A 14,246-nucleotide genomic window follows, 5' to 3' on the forward strand; every position below is an offset into this window, starting at 1 on the left:
ATTAAAGTATTCAGTACATGAGATTGGATGATTTAAGATGGTCATGAGGACTAATTTGGAGTATTGAGTGCAGTTTACGTCACCTACCTATAGGAAAGATGTAACTAAGGTTGACATAGTACAACGAAAATTTACAAAGATGTTGTTGCCGTGATTGGTGGGCCTGAGTTATAAGGGAAGATTGAATAGGTCATGACTTTGTTGCTTGGAACGCAGAAGATTTGGGGGAGATTTGACGAAGTTCTGCAAAATCATGAGAGTATAGATAGGGTAGATGGGTAGAGGTATGGGGAGAGTGAGGGTTAGGTCAGGAGACAGAGGGGAGTCAGGCTTCCTGTTTAATCAGCACACAACTCCCCGCTCCCCCCGTGCTCATTTTCAATCAGAGCATCATTCCCTTCCTGTCGGCCATTTCAACATATGTGAGTTTTCAGTGAGTGCGTCACTCCGTCCCTCGGTAAAACTTCTGGCTATTTGGAATAAATGCCTTTAAAGAGAAACAAATTCCAGAAACATTTCTGGCGGGGTGTGGATCAACAATCACTGCTTGTGAAATGAAACCCGTTGTTAACCGTGGGCGAGGGGTTTCTTGTGACAATAGTTGTCCGGATGGAAATACAATAACCTTTCCCAGTATTTTTCGAGTCGAACTTGTTTGGTTTAGTTTCAGCAGAAAGACAGCTCCCTGTACCTGAACTGATGAGGGACGTTTGAGCTGAAACTCTACCTACGCCGGGCAGTCCCGTTTACACACGGGGCGGAGATCAGACCCTCCCAGAACCCGGGCTGGATCAAATCCGCAGCCTAGGACTCGCTGAGTTAAACAGAGAAACTCCGCCCCACTGGTTGCGATGAAAGAAAAAAAGAGAGATCGACACGGAAATCCGGACAGAAAGGTTAACGCAGCCGGTTTGTTTTCCTCTTCAGGATTGCTACACTGATCCCGCTCCCGCCTCCTCCCGCTGTCAAACCCGTCCAGAGCCGGTGAGAATCAGTGTGACCCGGACTGCGGCAGTCCCGCTCTACCCCGGCTCACCCGGCCCTGTCCATCTGTAATGAGCGACGGACACGTCACAGCCGAGTGGTCTCGGGAGCAGCAGCTCAGACTCAACTCTCCGTACAGGGCGAGAACACCGGTGCAGGAACACTGTCGATCACCCGGGATATCAGTCTGTGACTTCCCGGGACAACACTGAACGCCGTCCGGTTACAACGTCAGAGGTAAGTGTTGTCTATGATTCTACACAACTATTCAGCGTTTAAAGCGAGGCTCGGCTTTGGCCGCTTCGGGAGTAAACTTAGTGGGAGAAGGGAGTCCTGACATGTTCGTGCTAACAAGTCAATTACTGTCCAAATGGATTCAGCGAAACGACGTCGTTTCCGTCAACCAGAAATATTCTCCAGGCTGGTTTCAACTGAGTGCGAGCAGAAGGCATCTTTCACCCCGGTAGTGATATATGAAACATCCCACGGGGCAGTGACCCGTCACCGATCTCTCTCAAACATGAGAAAATCAGCAAATGCTGGAAATCCGAGCAACGCACACAAAATGCCAGAAGAACTCTACAGGCCAGGCAGCGTCTATGGAAAAGAGTACAGTCGGCCTTCGAGACCCCAGCTAATGTACTTTACATCGCGTCATTGGTTCTATCGCTGTTCCCTGTAGCAGAAAAGGTTAAACTTTCTTCAAGCTTGAATGTCAGTGTTTTGCCGAAACGGCTTGGATTTGATTTCAGCGGAACGGCCGCTCCCTGTTCTGAGGAATGTGCCGGGACAGGCAGCTGCCTGCACGCAGACCCTGAGCACCGAGTCTCACAGAACAACAAGCCGCACCTTCCAAATCAGTCAATCAACTGCCCGCTTCCCCTTTCCATTCCAGTCCTGATGAAGGGACTCGGTCCGTAACGTTGACTGTTTACACCCATCCATAGAGCTGCCTGACCTGCTGAGTTCCTCCAGTGTTGTGTGTGTTACCATGGTAACGAGAGATCCGTGTGGGGCAGTGGGCGGGGTTATTTGGAAGAAACGATACACCGTATCCACACTATCAGAGTATTCTTGGGTAATTAAGGTGGGAATAATTCAGCTTCTGATATTTATTTCCGATCTTTATTTCCAAACAACCAGTTGTCTGTGCATTGGATCCGCGATCAAGAAGATTTTTGTTTTTTTTTAAGCCCCTTCTGGCTGTGGGGCCTTTTGTGTTCCAACTGTTTCCTGCTTACATGATTTAAGTTTTCCCCAGCTTTAGTAAAGATTAAGATCAGCTCTAGAACAATGGCCTCCTGTTTCAAAACAAGGGTGCGGTACAGCAAACACCTGTTCCGTTTTCAGAGTTTCTTATTTCAGACGAATACATCTATTGTTCCTGTGTCGATTGTGAGCTATTTGAACTCTTCTCGTTTATTGCCAGCGGAAGCAAAGTCTTTGATTCTGTTGAAGGCTGAGATTATTGACAAACAGCGGGTTTTAGTATTACAGGGATGGACATGGGGAATGCATAATGAACTTTTAGATCAGTTCAGCAATTATCTCCGTATCTGCAGCAGCAGTTTCGAGGGTGTGTGGTCCAGTTATGCGTGTTGGTCGGTTGAGCAGAAAAGCTCTGACAATTTAATTAATGTAAACTGGTATAATGACTGCATGCGAAGGGAGATAGGATTTTATTTATGCATTTGAACTGAAAACAAACATTAATTACTTACGTCCAGCTTTGTGGGTTATTTATGTGCCCCAGCTGCGTTAGGGGGTCGGATTTATGACTAACTCGGGGTGCTGGACAGCACGGTATCGGACCGAGAGACACGCTCCCCGTTCCCTGTCAATCCCGGTGCAGACTCCCTGGGGCTCTCGCGCATCAGCTCAGCTCACCGCCCCGCCCACTGCCCGACACGCGCGCTCTCGCGGAGCTCATTACCCTCGCGCTCCCGGGCTCACGATGAGACCATTTGGGAAACCTTGCGCGCCCGTCATCTGTTGTCAGGTGATGTGCGAGTTATTTAGCACCCTTCGGTGCCCGAAAATGTCAATTTATGCCTCTTCTCAGACTGAACTGTCTGTGCAGGTTAAGCACACTGATTGTGAAAGCCCATTTTCGCTCATCCGGGAAGTCGGGACCGCACCGAACACCATCCTGTTATAGCATCAGATGTAAATGGTGTCTCCTATATCAGGGTATAGATATTACTGGTTTCCCTGCTGAAAAAAGGGTTAAAGCGACTTTGCTCATTCCCTAGTGAGAGTGAATTGGGACGTTACCAGCCGAAACCTTTCGGCAGGACAGGAGGATAAAAGGTGGGGGTGGGGGAAGGGAGAGAGAAACACAAGGTGATCGGTGAAACCTGAAGGGGGAGAGGATGAACTTTCCCGAACTGGCGGCCTCGCCTCGCTTCCTTCACAGAATCTGCCGGGGTCGGTCCGAGTTGTGAGACCTTCACACCGAGCCGTCTGAGATGAGCCGCCGCTCAGCCCCTGTTGTTCTGGTTCTGTTAGCAGGATGGCGTAAAACATATTTATATATTGCTACTGGCAGCGAATTGTATAATTTTTCTTCTGTGCGTTATCTGAATGTACTTGCCCGTGATGCTACTGCAAGTCAGTGTTTCTCTGTCCCTGTAACTTCCCGTACTTGTGCACTTGGCAATAAATTCAGCAGGACCTGAGTATTCTCAGTGAGATTTGATTAGTGACGATCATCTTGGCAGCTCGGTACGTCGAATGTGAAAAGCCAGTACACTGTTAAATTCAAAACCATGAACAGTGTTGATGATCAGAGGGATCCCCTCAGATTCCCTTTAAATAATTGAGGAGGGGAGAGAAGGTGGCGGCTCGACGCAGCGTGCGTGGCCTCTCAGGTGAATGATATCTGTATTTGTTAAGTAGGGTACCGAACACAATTCTGATTTGATGGAGACAGACGTGAGAGCACGGAGGAGCATCTGGAGAAACTTCTGAAATGCCCGCTTCGCTGCCGCTGCTACTGTGTGTTCCGGAGTCTCCGGAGGAGAAGGCCTATGAGTCCTCGGCTTTGCTTGTTTCGGCAGCCGGGATGAGGTCGAAGGCACTCGGGAGGCTGTATCGGAGGGGCTAGTTGGAGGCTGTGGTCGGGTGCTTCCAATTGTCATGTGTGAAGCGCTGCTGCAGAACAGATGATGCTAATGAGAGAGATAACGAAAGACAATGGAGAAACATTCAAAATGCTAATAAGAGAGAAGAGAGATATTAATGAGAAAGAGACACAATTCAGATGTTGGCATCTGCCACAGACCGTTTGCTTTGAACCTGAACTGTTTGAAGTTTGATGGACAGGTGATACCCCATCAGGGGGATAAAAATAGCGGGTTTGCTAAGGCACAAGACAACCAGCAGAAATGGAACACTCGTTGGAGTCTGTGATTACTGGGAACTAAGAAAGTTTGATTAAATAAATAAGTAATACAGTACACTAACCGCAAGGATATAAATGTAACAGGTTATTAATGATAGTATACACATATACACAGAACTAGGGGTAATAGGAATCAACCAAGCTCTACTGCAGTCTAGGGGTAAAATGATCAGTCTTATGTGAAGAGTGATTCTGGAATGAAAGGTTTTAAGTATGAGGGGAATTTGGTGTCTCTGGGTCTGTTCTCAATGGTGGGGTGGTGACTCTGGGAACAGGAACCTCAATGAAATCATGACGTCTGGATGGAGTGGATGGGTTCAAGAAGTTTTTAACAGGAAGGGAGTATTGTATCTGAGGTCACAATCTCAACCCATTCAATTGTATCTGGGGAGCTTCCCTGCCATCAATCTGTCCAGTAGCAGGATCTGAATAAAACCTACATCAATTCCAGTGGTTGATTGTAGTTATAAGTTATTTGCAGACGCAATAATATGATGGAATTTTTAAACACTCAATTGAACAGAGAAGGACACTTAATGGTTATCACCACAATGTATTGTGTGATGTCCAGTTAATGAGACAGTAAGGAAACAACAGGTTTTCTCTATTAATAATACTGCTACCAAATCGTCTGTTATTCATAGAAATATGCTCATCACAGTAGTTGTTTACAAAGTTCTCAAGTATTATTTCTGGATTGAAAAGGTTTATGTATGTGGAGCATTTGCTATCTCGGGGCTCGTTCTTAAAGGAGGGATGGGAGGAGGAAACTCATTGAAACGTAGCAAACACTGATGTCTCAATAACTTGGACGGATGAAGACGTTTTCATTAGGAATGGAGTCTTGGAACTGAGGGCGAAACCTCACACACCATTCAGTTGTATCTACAAACCTTCTCCTCCACCATTCAATCCAGTAGCAGGGTTAGAATCTTGCATATATTGTCAACTGTAATTTTCCGTTATGTTACGTTATTTGAAGATACAGAAATTTGATAGAATTTTTAATCGCTTAAATAAGCAAAGACGGAAACTTCATGAATATCACCACAATGCACTGTCTTTTGTAAGTAACAGATTACCGGCATTTGAAGCAAACTGATCGTATTCAACTATTTGTTTTGTTTTACACCAGCTTCAACACTGCTAAAAGTTCCGCAGAGATGGAGTTACGGAATACACCTCGACAGGGTTAACACAGTTAAAACAGCAAGTGGAACTTCAGTTTCACCACTACAAAATAGCTGAGTGTTCAGTATTCATGGTGGTCATAAGGAAACTCAGAGCATGTGAGGTTGGGACAGTTACTTCCTTTTTCGTTTAGTTCTGGTGGGCCTCTTCCTCAGTCGCAAGGGTAACGGACCACCAGAGCTTCAAGGAGTGTTGGATATTTTTATCACTCTGTAGTCATAGCCCTTCAGCAGAGAGAAATTGGCCTCAGGATCCAGTGTGGGTTCTAGGATGCTGTGAGCATTTACTGTCTGGAATATACTATGCCTGGGCTGGACTGAAGAGATGACTAATGAATGTTAGGATTGTATTTATGCAAATCTTTTTAGAATTTCAGAAACATCTTGCAATCGGTCAATATTTGTGATAAAATAAAAACGAAAAATCTCTGTACTCTGTTTCCAAGGCTATTTTTACCATTGAATATTAAAATATATTGCTTCTGTTCCACTGCGGGAAACGTGGCGCCTAACCGACCTGGTGTAGATCCCACTCAACAACAAAATAATCAACACTATGCCCAATTTATCTGTGGATACATTATGAAATGTATCAGGAGCCATTTTGCGAACCACGGCGCGGGGGTCCGCCCGATCCCCGTCCAGACAACGGTTCCTCAGGTTACATTCTGTCATGGGTTGGTGTAGGAGTGTTATTTATTTATTTATTTATTTGAACTGGGAATAGCTGATACATTGCAGCAAATTAGCGGCAGAAAAGATTCCTGAGAGTGCTGGGCCATTCGTCATAATCCTGGGACGAGGAGTCCAGGAATATGGAACTTCCAGTGTTTGGGGTTCGCCCGAGCTTACTGCCTCTACAGATAAAGCAGACGTTTCGGACAGATAGGCACGGGTTGCGGGGAATTCTGATTACACTGTCCTGTGTGAGACAGGGAAGAGATGTGCGAGCCTCTTGGGGTGGTTTGGGACCCTGTGAGGACGGGCCCTGGGATACCACACAGATTTTAACTCATATATATAAGGGTCCCGTCATTCAAGTTTCCCAGGCGTGTGAGATGATGCGATAGTATTTATGTTCTGTGCTCAGATGTTTGGTTCTGGAGTTCCTTTGGAAGTAAAAAAAAAGAATGAGTTGCCATTCCTTCCCTCACAGTGAGAGACTGTGAGTTAATGGGCTGTTCCATGTTTGCAGCAGTAAACGTGGGCCCGGGGTTTAGTGTTCAATCCGTGTTTGCAAAGTCCCTCTTACTGTCTCCTGTCTGTCAGCTAGTGGGAGTCAAATAGAAACTCAAGAAGGAGATGCTAAAGACAGACGCATCGATATTACAGAAGTGCCAGCATTACAGTGGTGTACAAGGAATTCCAGAGGCATGAAAAGGGGAATTGGACAGAATTGATTGGAAATGATCACTTGCAGGGATGGTAGCAGAGCAGCCATTTGTGGGAAGTTGGAGGGCTGGTAAGGTTGTAAAAACCAACAGAATGCAACAAAAGTTGTTAAAAAAAAGACAGAATACCAAAGTAAACGAACCAATAATTTTAAAAAAAGGTTTCTAAACGTTTCTTCAGATACATGAAGTATAAAAGAGAGTCACGACTGGATATCAGAACGCTGCAAAACGTTACTGGGGATGTAGTAAATGGGGACAAGGAATGGCAGACGAACTGAATAAGGATTTTTAACCAGTCTTCAGGGAGGACGATACTAGCAGCATATTGGAAGTTCCAGGCGTCAGGGAGCATCAGGTGTGTGATGTTACCATAACTAAAGAGAGGTTTCTTGGGAAACTGAAAGGACTGAAATTAGATACGTCACCTGGACTAGATGGCGTGTACCTCAGAATTCTAAAAGTGGTGGCTGAATAGAACATGAGACATCAATAATGTTCTTTCAAGGATCACTAGCCTCTGTAGTGGTTCTGGAAGACTGGAAAATTGCAAATGTCACTTCACTCTAAGAAAGAAATGGGGCAGAAGGGAGCCCATATGCCAGTTTGTCTGACCTCAGTAGTTGGGAAGATATTCGGCTGGATTTCCTCAAGGGAAAATCTTGCCTGACAAATCTGATGAAGTTCTTTGAAGAAATAACAAGCATGATTGACAAAGGAGAAACAGTTGATGTTGTGCATTTGGATTTTCAGAAGGTCATTGTTACGCTTCCACACATAAGGTTGCTTAACACCCTAAGAGACCATGGTATTACAAGATGGATTCTGACATGGATAAAGCAGTGGTTCATCGGAATGGGGCAAAGCGTGGGAATAAAAGAAACCTTTCCTGGATTGCTCCCAGTGACTAGTGATATTCCAGAGGAGTTTGTGTTGGAACCGATTCTTTTTAGGTCATATGCTAAAGATTTGGGCGATGGAATTCGTGGCTTTGTTGCAAGCTTACAGACAGTATGAACATAGGTGGAGGGGCATGTGCTTTTGAGAAATTAGAAAGGCTACAAAGGGACATGGATAGGTTAGGAAAATGGGCAAAAAAGTGGAATACAGTGTCGAGAAGTGTATGGTCGTGCACTTCGGTAGAAGAAATGAAAGAGTTAGCTATTTTCTAAATACCACAGGAAACTGAGGTGCAAACGTACTTGGGGGTTCTTGTGCAGGATTCCCTAATGATTAATTTGCAGGTTGAGTCTGTGGTGAGGAAGGCAAATGCAACGTTAGCATTCATCTCAAGAGGAATAGAATATAAAAGAAAGGATGTGAAGTTGAAACTTTATAAAGCAGAGATGAGGCCGCAATTGGAGTGTTGTGAGCAGGTTTGGGCCTCTTAACTCCGAAAGCAATGTACTGAATCTGTACAGGGTTCAAAGGTAGTTCGCGAAAATGATTCCACCATTGAATGGCTGGTCATATGAGCCGTGTTTGACGGCTCTGAGACAGTATTCACTAGAATTCAGAAGAATAAAGGGTGACCTTATTGAAACTTATCGAATGATGAAAAAACATGATAGAGTTGATGTAAAGAGGATGGTTCCTCTAGAGGAATAGCCTACGAGCATATGGTATAACCTCAGGACAGAGAGGCGCCCTGTTAGAACGGGGATAGTCGGAATTTATTTTGCCATGGAATGTTGAATCTGTGGAAGTTTTTTTTTTTGTCACAGGCTGCTGTCATGACCAAATCTTTATGTATATTTTTGGCAGAGATTGATAGATTCCTGATTGATCAGGGTATGACAGGATATAGTGAAAAGATGGAATATTGGGAACAGGAAGAAATTTGCATCACCATGATGAAATTGCGGAGCAGGCTCGATGGGCCAAATGGCCAAATTCAGCTGCTATATCGTATGGTCGGATGAAGATAGAACACACCATAGAACATAGAATAGTATATCACGGGAACACGCTCTTTTTGAATCAGACCCGGAATCATTTTCCTGAACCTCCTTCCGAGCCGCAGTGGCTGGAATTTCTGCGAGAAGTGAGGAAGGTGCAAGACAGGTATATTACAAAAAAGAAGAAATTTTCGAATGGAAAAAAAAGATGCAACCGTGGTTGACAAGAGAAGTCAAAGCCAAAGTTAAAGCAAAGAAGAGGGCATACAAGGAAGCGAAAATTAGCGGGAAGACAGAGGATTGGGAAGTTTTTAGAAGTTTACAAAAGGAAACTAAGAAGGTCATTAAGAAGGAAAAGATTAACTATGAAAGGAAGCTAGCAAATAATATCAAAGAAGATACTAAAAGCTTTTTCAATTATATAACGATTAAAAGAGAGGTGAGAGTAGATATAGGACCGACAGAAAATGATGCTGGAGAAATTGTAATGGGAGATAAGGAGATGGCGGAGGAACTGAACGAGTATTTTGCATCAGTCTTCACTGAGGAAGACATCAGCAGTATACCGGACACTCAGGGGTGGCAGGGAAGAGAAGTGTGCGCAGTCACAATTACGACAGACAATTACTCAGGAAGCTGAATAGGCTAAAGGTAGATAAATCTCCAGACGAGATGGAATACACCTGCGTGTTCTGAAGGAAGTAGCTGTGGAGATTGCGGAGGCAGTAACGATGATCTTTCAAAAGTCGATAGATTCTGGCATGGTTCTGGAGGACTGAAAGGTTGCAAATGTCACTTCGCTATTTAAGAAGGGGGCAAGGAAACAAAAAGGAAATTATAGACCTGTTAGCTTGACGTCGATGGTTGGGAAGTTGTTGGAGTCGATTGTCAAGGATGAGGTTACAGAGTACCTGGAGGCATATGACAAGATAGGCAGAACTCAGCATGGATTCCTTAAAGGAAAATCCTGCCTGACAAACCTATTACAATTTTATGAGGAAGTTACCAGTAGCCTAGACAAGGGAGATACAGTGGATGTTGTATATTTGGATTTTCAGAAGGCCTTTGACAAGGTGCCACACATGAGGCTACTTAACAAGGTAAGAGCCCATGGAATTACGGGAAAGTTACATACATGGATAGAGCGTTGGCTGATTGGCAGGAAACAGAGAGTGGGAATAAAGGGATTTTATTCTGGTTGGCTGCAGGTTACCAGGGGTGTTCCATAGGGGTCCGTGTTGGGGCCGCTTCTTTTTACATTGTACATCAACGATTTGGATTATGGAATAGATGGCTTTGTGGCTAAGTTTGCTGATGATACGAAGATAGGTGGAGGGGCCGGTAGTGCTGAGGAAACGGAGAGTCTGCAGAGAGACTTGGATAGATTGGAAGAATGGGCAAAGAAGTGGCAAATGAAGTACAATGTTGGAAAGTGTATGGTTATGCACTTTGGCAGAAAAAATAAACGGGCAGACTATTATTTAAATGTGGAAATAATTCAAAGTTCTGAGATGCAACAGGACTTGGGAGTCCTCGTACAGGATACTCTTAAGGTTAACCTCCAGGCTGAGTCGGTGGTGAAGAAGGCGAATACAATGTTGTTTCATTTCTAGAGGAATAGAGTATGGGAGCAGGGGTGTGATGTTGAGGCTCTGTAAGGCGCTGGTGAGACCTCACTTGGAGTACTGTGGGCAGTTTTGGTCTCCTTATTTAAGAAAGGATGTGCTGACGTTGGAGAGGGTACAGAGAAGATTCACTAGAATGATTCCGGGAATGAGAGGATTAACATATAAGGAACGCTTGTCCGCTCTTGGACTGTATTCCTTGGAGTTTAGAAGAATGAGGGGAGACTTCATATAAACATTTCGAATGTTGAAATGCATGGACAGAGTGGATGTGGCAACGTTTTTTCCCATGATATGGGCGTCTAATACGGGAGGGCATGACTTAAGGATTGAAGGGCGCCCATTCAGAACAGAAATGCTTAGACACTTTTTTAGTTAGAGGGTGGTGAATCTATGGAATTTGTTGCCACGGGCAGCAGTGGAGGCCAAGTCATTGGGTGTATTTAAGGAAGAGATTGATAGGTATCTGAGTAGCCAGGGCATCAAAGGTTATGGTGAGAAGGAAGGGGGTGGGACTAAATGGGAGAATGGATCAGCTCATGATAAAATGGCGGAGAAGACTCGACGGGCCGAATGGCCGATTTCTGCTTCTTTGTCTTATGGTCTTATGGTCTAGCCCACTCCATTTTTTACAGATTCTTTCTCATGTTAGGGGCCCAAACCTGCTAAGAATACTCTAAGGGTTGCCTCATCAGGATTTTATAAATTCTCAAGAGTACGTCCTTTCTTTTATATTACAGTCCTTTTGAAATGAATGCAAAGATCTCATTTGCCTTCTTCCCCACCAACTAAACCTGTATATTAATCAGTAAGAAACTTGCACAAGCACTGTCAAGTATCTTTGCGCCCTAGTTTTATCTTGAATTTGAGCCAGCCTGTCCATTATGTCCACACAATTCAAATGGGAAAACTGCATATTATTCTCATGTACCGTGGTGCAATGAAAATCCCGTTTAGCATATCATCCATACAGATCAATAGAACACAAAAGACAATTGATGTGATATAAAGAAAACAATAACAGAGTGTAACTGCATCATAGTACAGACTAGAAAGAGTTCTGGGAGTGTTGGTGCTTGGGATGTAAACCTGGGATGAGGAATCCGCGATTATGGAACTGGCAGTGTTTTGGCTTTGGTTTTGGCCCAGCTTTATGCTTCTACAGATGGAGCTGAATATTCCTCCTTCTGCAATGAAGCAGAGTTTCCAGTGGGGTTGGTGGATATTGGTTGTAAGGCATGAGCTGTAATGAGAGGTTGGACACACTCTGCGCTGTAGGAGAATGAATTTAAATTGAGTGTTCTACACAAGTCCATTTCGTGTGAAATTTAAATCATTCCAGTGTAAAACTTGGGTTGTTTCTCTAGACTGGTGCAGGCAGGGGTGATACTTGAATGAGGTTTATAAGATTATTGGAGGCATAGGTAGAATAGAGAGAAAATGTTTTTCTCCCAGTGTTGAAATGTCTAATGCCGGATGGGGTATTTTCAAAGGAGATGTGAGAGGCAGGTTTTTATTTTTCCACAGAGAGTGGTGTGGCTCAAATGTGGTCCCTAGGGTGGTGGTCGAGGCAGATATATTGAGAACTTGCAAGGGATGTTTAGATTGGCAAGTGAATGAGAGGTAAATAGAAGGATTGTGGCCATTGTGCAGGCAGAAACAATGACTTGATTTGGACATTTGATCACCAATTTAATTGGTTGAGCACAGCATTGTGGGCCGAAGGGTCTGATCCTGTGCTGTACTGTTCTATGTTCTGTGTCTCTTGTTGTGATGTTTCGGGGGTAACGGAGGCAAGAGATGTGAATGGGAACATCAGCTCAGCTGGAGCCCAATGTGGGAAATGTGAGATCACCCACTTCTGCAGGAGAAACAGAAACACTGAGTGTATTGTAAATGGTGAGGGACTGAGGTACAGTAGGTAGCGAGGGAGGTCAAAGGTATATTGAATTTATTGCAAGAGTTATTGGGTATAAGTTGGTCTACCTGTGACACTTCTGCCCCCTTTCCTCTTCTCTCTCTCTCTCTCTCTCTCTCCGCCCCCCCCTCCTTTTCTGTCAGAGCCAGATTTCCGACTCTTCGTCCGATGTCTCGATCTAAGGCCTCCTCTTGTGCCAAGGTGAGACCACCCTGCGGGTGAAGGAGCAACACCTTATATTCCATCTGAGTATCCTCCAACCTGATTGTATGAATATTGAATTTTCCTTCCGTAAACACCCCCCCCCCCACACACACGCATCTGTATTCCCCACTCTGAACTTTCATGGTTTTATTTCTCCTCACCAGTCTATTACTTCCCCCTAGGTCACCTATTTCCCTTTCTCCTATTGAGAAGTCTCAGATTCTCCTGCAGCTCTTGATCTGCCCATCACTTGACTTCACCTATCACCTTCTAGCTCGTCTCTTTCTCCTCCCCGTCCTATTTTATTCAGATATCTTCCCCCTTCCTCCTCAGTAATGAAGAAGGCTCTTTTTTCAAAATGTCGACTGTTCACTCTTTTCCATACTCTTAGCCTGATGTGCTAAATTCCTCTCGCATTTTGTATGTGTTGCTTTGTATTTACAGCGTTTGCAGAATTCCTCGTGTTTAAGTAAACTAATTACCGTAATAATTACTTGGGCTTTACTGAGATTATATCTGGAATATGGTGTAAAATCCCGCTCCCCACACTAACATGGGTTATACAGACCAAAGAACAAACTGCCGGAGGAACTCAGTGGGTCGGGCAGCATCTGTGGAGGGAAATGGACCGTCAACATTTCGGACCGAGACCCTCCCTCTGGACTGAGAGTGGACGGGAAATAGTCAGAGAAAAGAGGTGAGGGATGGGGATGGGGCAAGAGCTGGGGAGTGAGAGGTGGATCCAGGTGAGGGGGAGGTGGGAAGGTGGAAATAGTGTCGGGGGTGGGGGGTGAGAGGTTGGGGCAACACGGGGCTGCAGAAGATGGAAATTAATTCCATAGAGGATTAACAAAGAGGTTGGAGAGTATTTGTTATAGCGATTCACCAGCCTGATTCCTGGAGGATGATGAAGAGTCAGTGATTGTCTTCACATAAAACAGAGATCAGCAGATGTGTGAAGACCGAAGGGATCGAGGAAATAAGGATCAGGTAGAAACATGTGGCTGAAATGGGGGAGCAGCCGCCATCTTGTTGATTACTTGAGGGGCTGAATTGCCACCTCCTGATGTTTCTTACATGAAGTTTTAGTGTTGTTGTCCTGTGAGGCCGGTGGAATGTGAATATAAATTAGTGTTTATAAGCATGGAAGTGATTTGAATGAAACCTGCACGATTCCTGTTTGGGTCTGAATTGTGTGTCAGAACGGGATGGAAATTGAACCCGTAACTCTGAGACCTGGGGGTGCGGTGGATGGAGCTATGGGGACGGGGAAGGTGAAGAGGGAATATTAAAAATGTAGCTGGTGTGAATATGGAATAATGTGGAAAATGCGGCAGGTGGGTCGGGCAGCGTGTGAGGGGCGAGGAGCAGAGTCACCGTTTCAGGTGGGAGTCGCTCCACACATCACGTGATCCCGCTTCCCACTCCTATTTCGACGCATATCAGTAGCATCTGCAGAGTTTTGCTTCCTAGGCCCCGCCCACGCACTGATGACGCGGCTATCATTTAGCAAGTACTCCAACCCCCGGATGGGCGGTGGTTTTCTTTACGTGCTGTGTAGAATCGGATCGTTGGTGGGAAGCTGTGGACGGCTCACTTGTCTGCGGGGCAAAGAAATCAAGCTCCCATTGGT

The 14,246-nt window shown here is 44.9% G+C and overlaps 1 protein-coding gene across 4 annotated transcripts in view; it reads left to right on the top strand.

Moving 5' to 3' along the window:
• LOC140208191 (NACHT, LRR and PYD domains-containing protein 3-like) overlaps positions 1–14,246 on the top strand; it is a 54,572-nt gene that overhangs the window by 13,861 nt on the left and 26,465 nt on the right. For 2 of the 4 annotated variants that reach the window (XR_011888683.1, XM_072276687.1), the window contains exon 1: positions 14,138–14,244. The gene's annotated coding sequence lies outside the window, so the exon portion shown is untranslated. Of the gene's footprint in view, positions 1–927; positions 1,222–14,137; positions 14,245–14,246 lie in introns of those variants that run through there. The other 2 variants (XM_072276688.1, XM_072276690.1) reach the window with 2 other exon arrangements.

The sequence above is a fragment of the Mobula birostris genome, chromosome 13 (assembly GCF_030028105.1).
Source record: "Mobula birostris isolate sMobBir1 chromosome 13, sMobBir1.hap1, whole genome shotgun sequence".
Lineage (NCBI taxonomy): Eukaryota > Metazoa > Chordata > Chondrichthyes > Myliobatiformes > Myliobatidae > Mobula > Mobula birostris.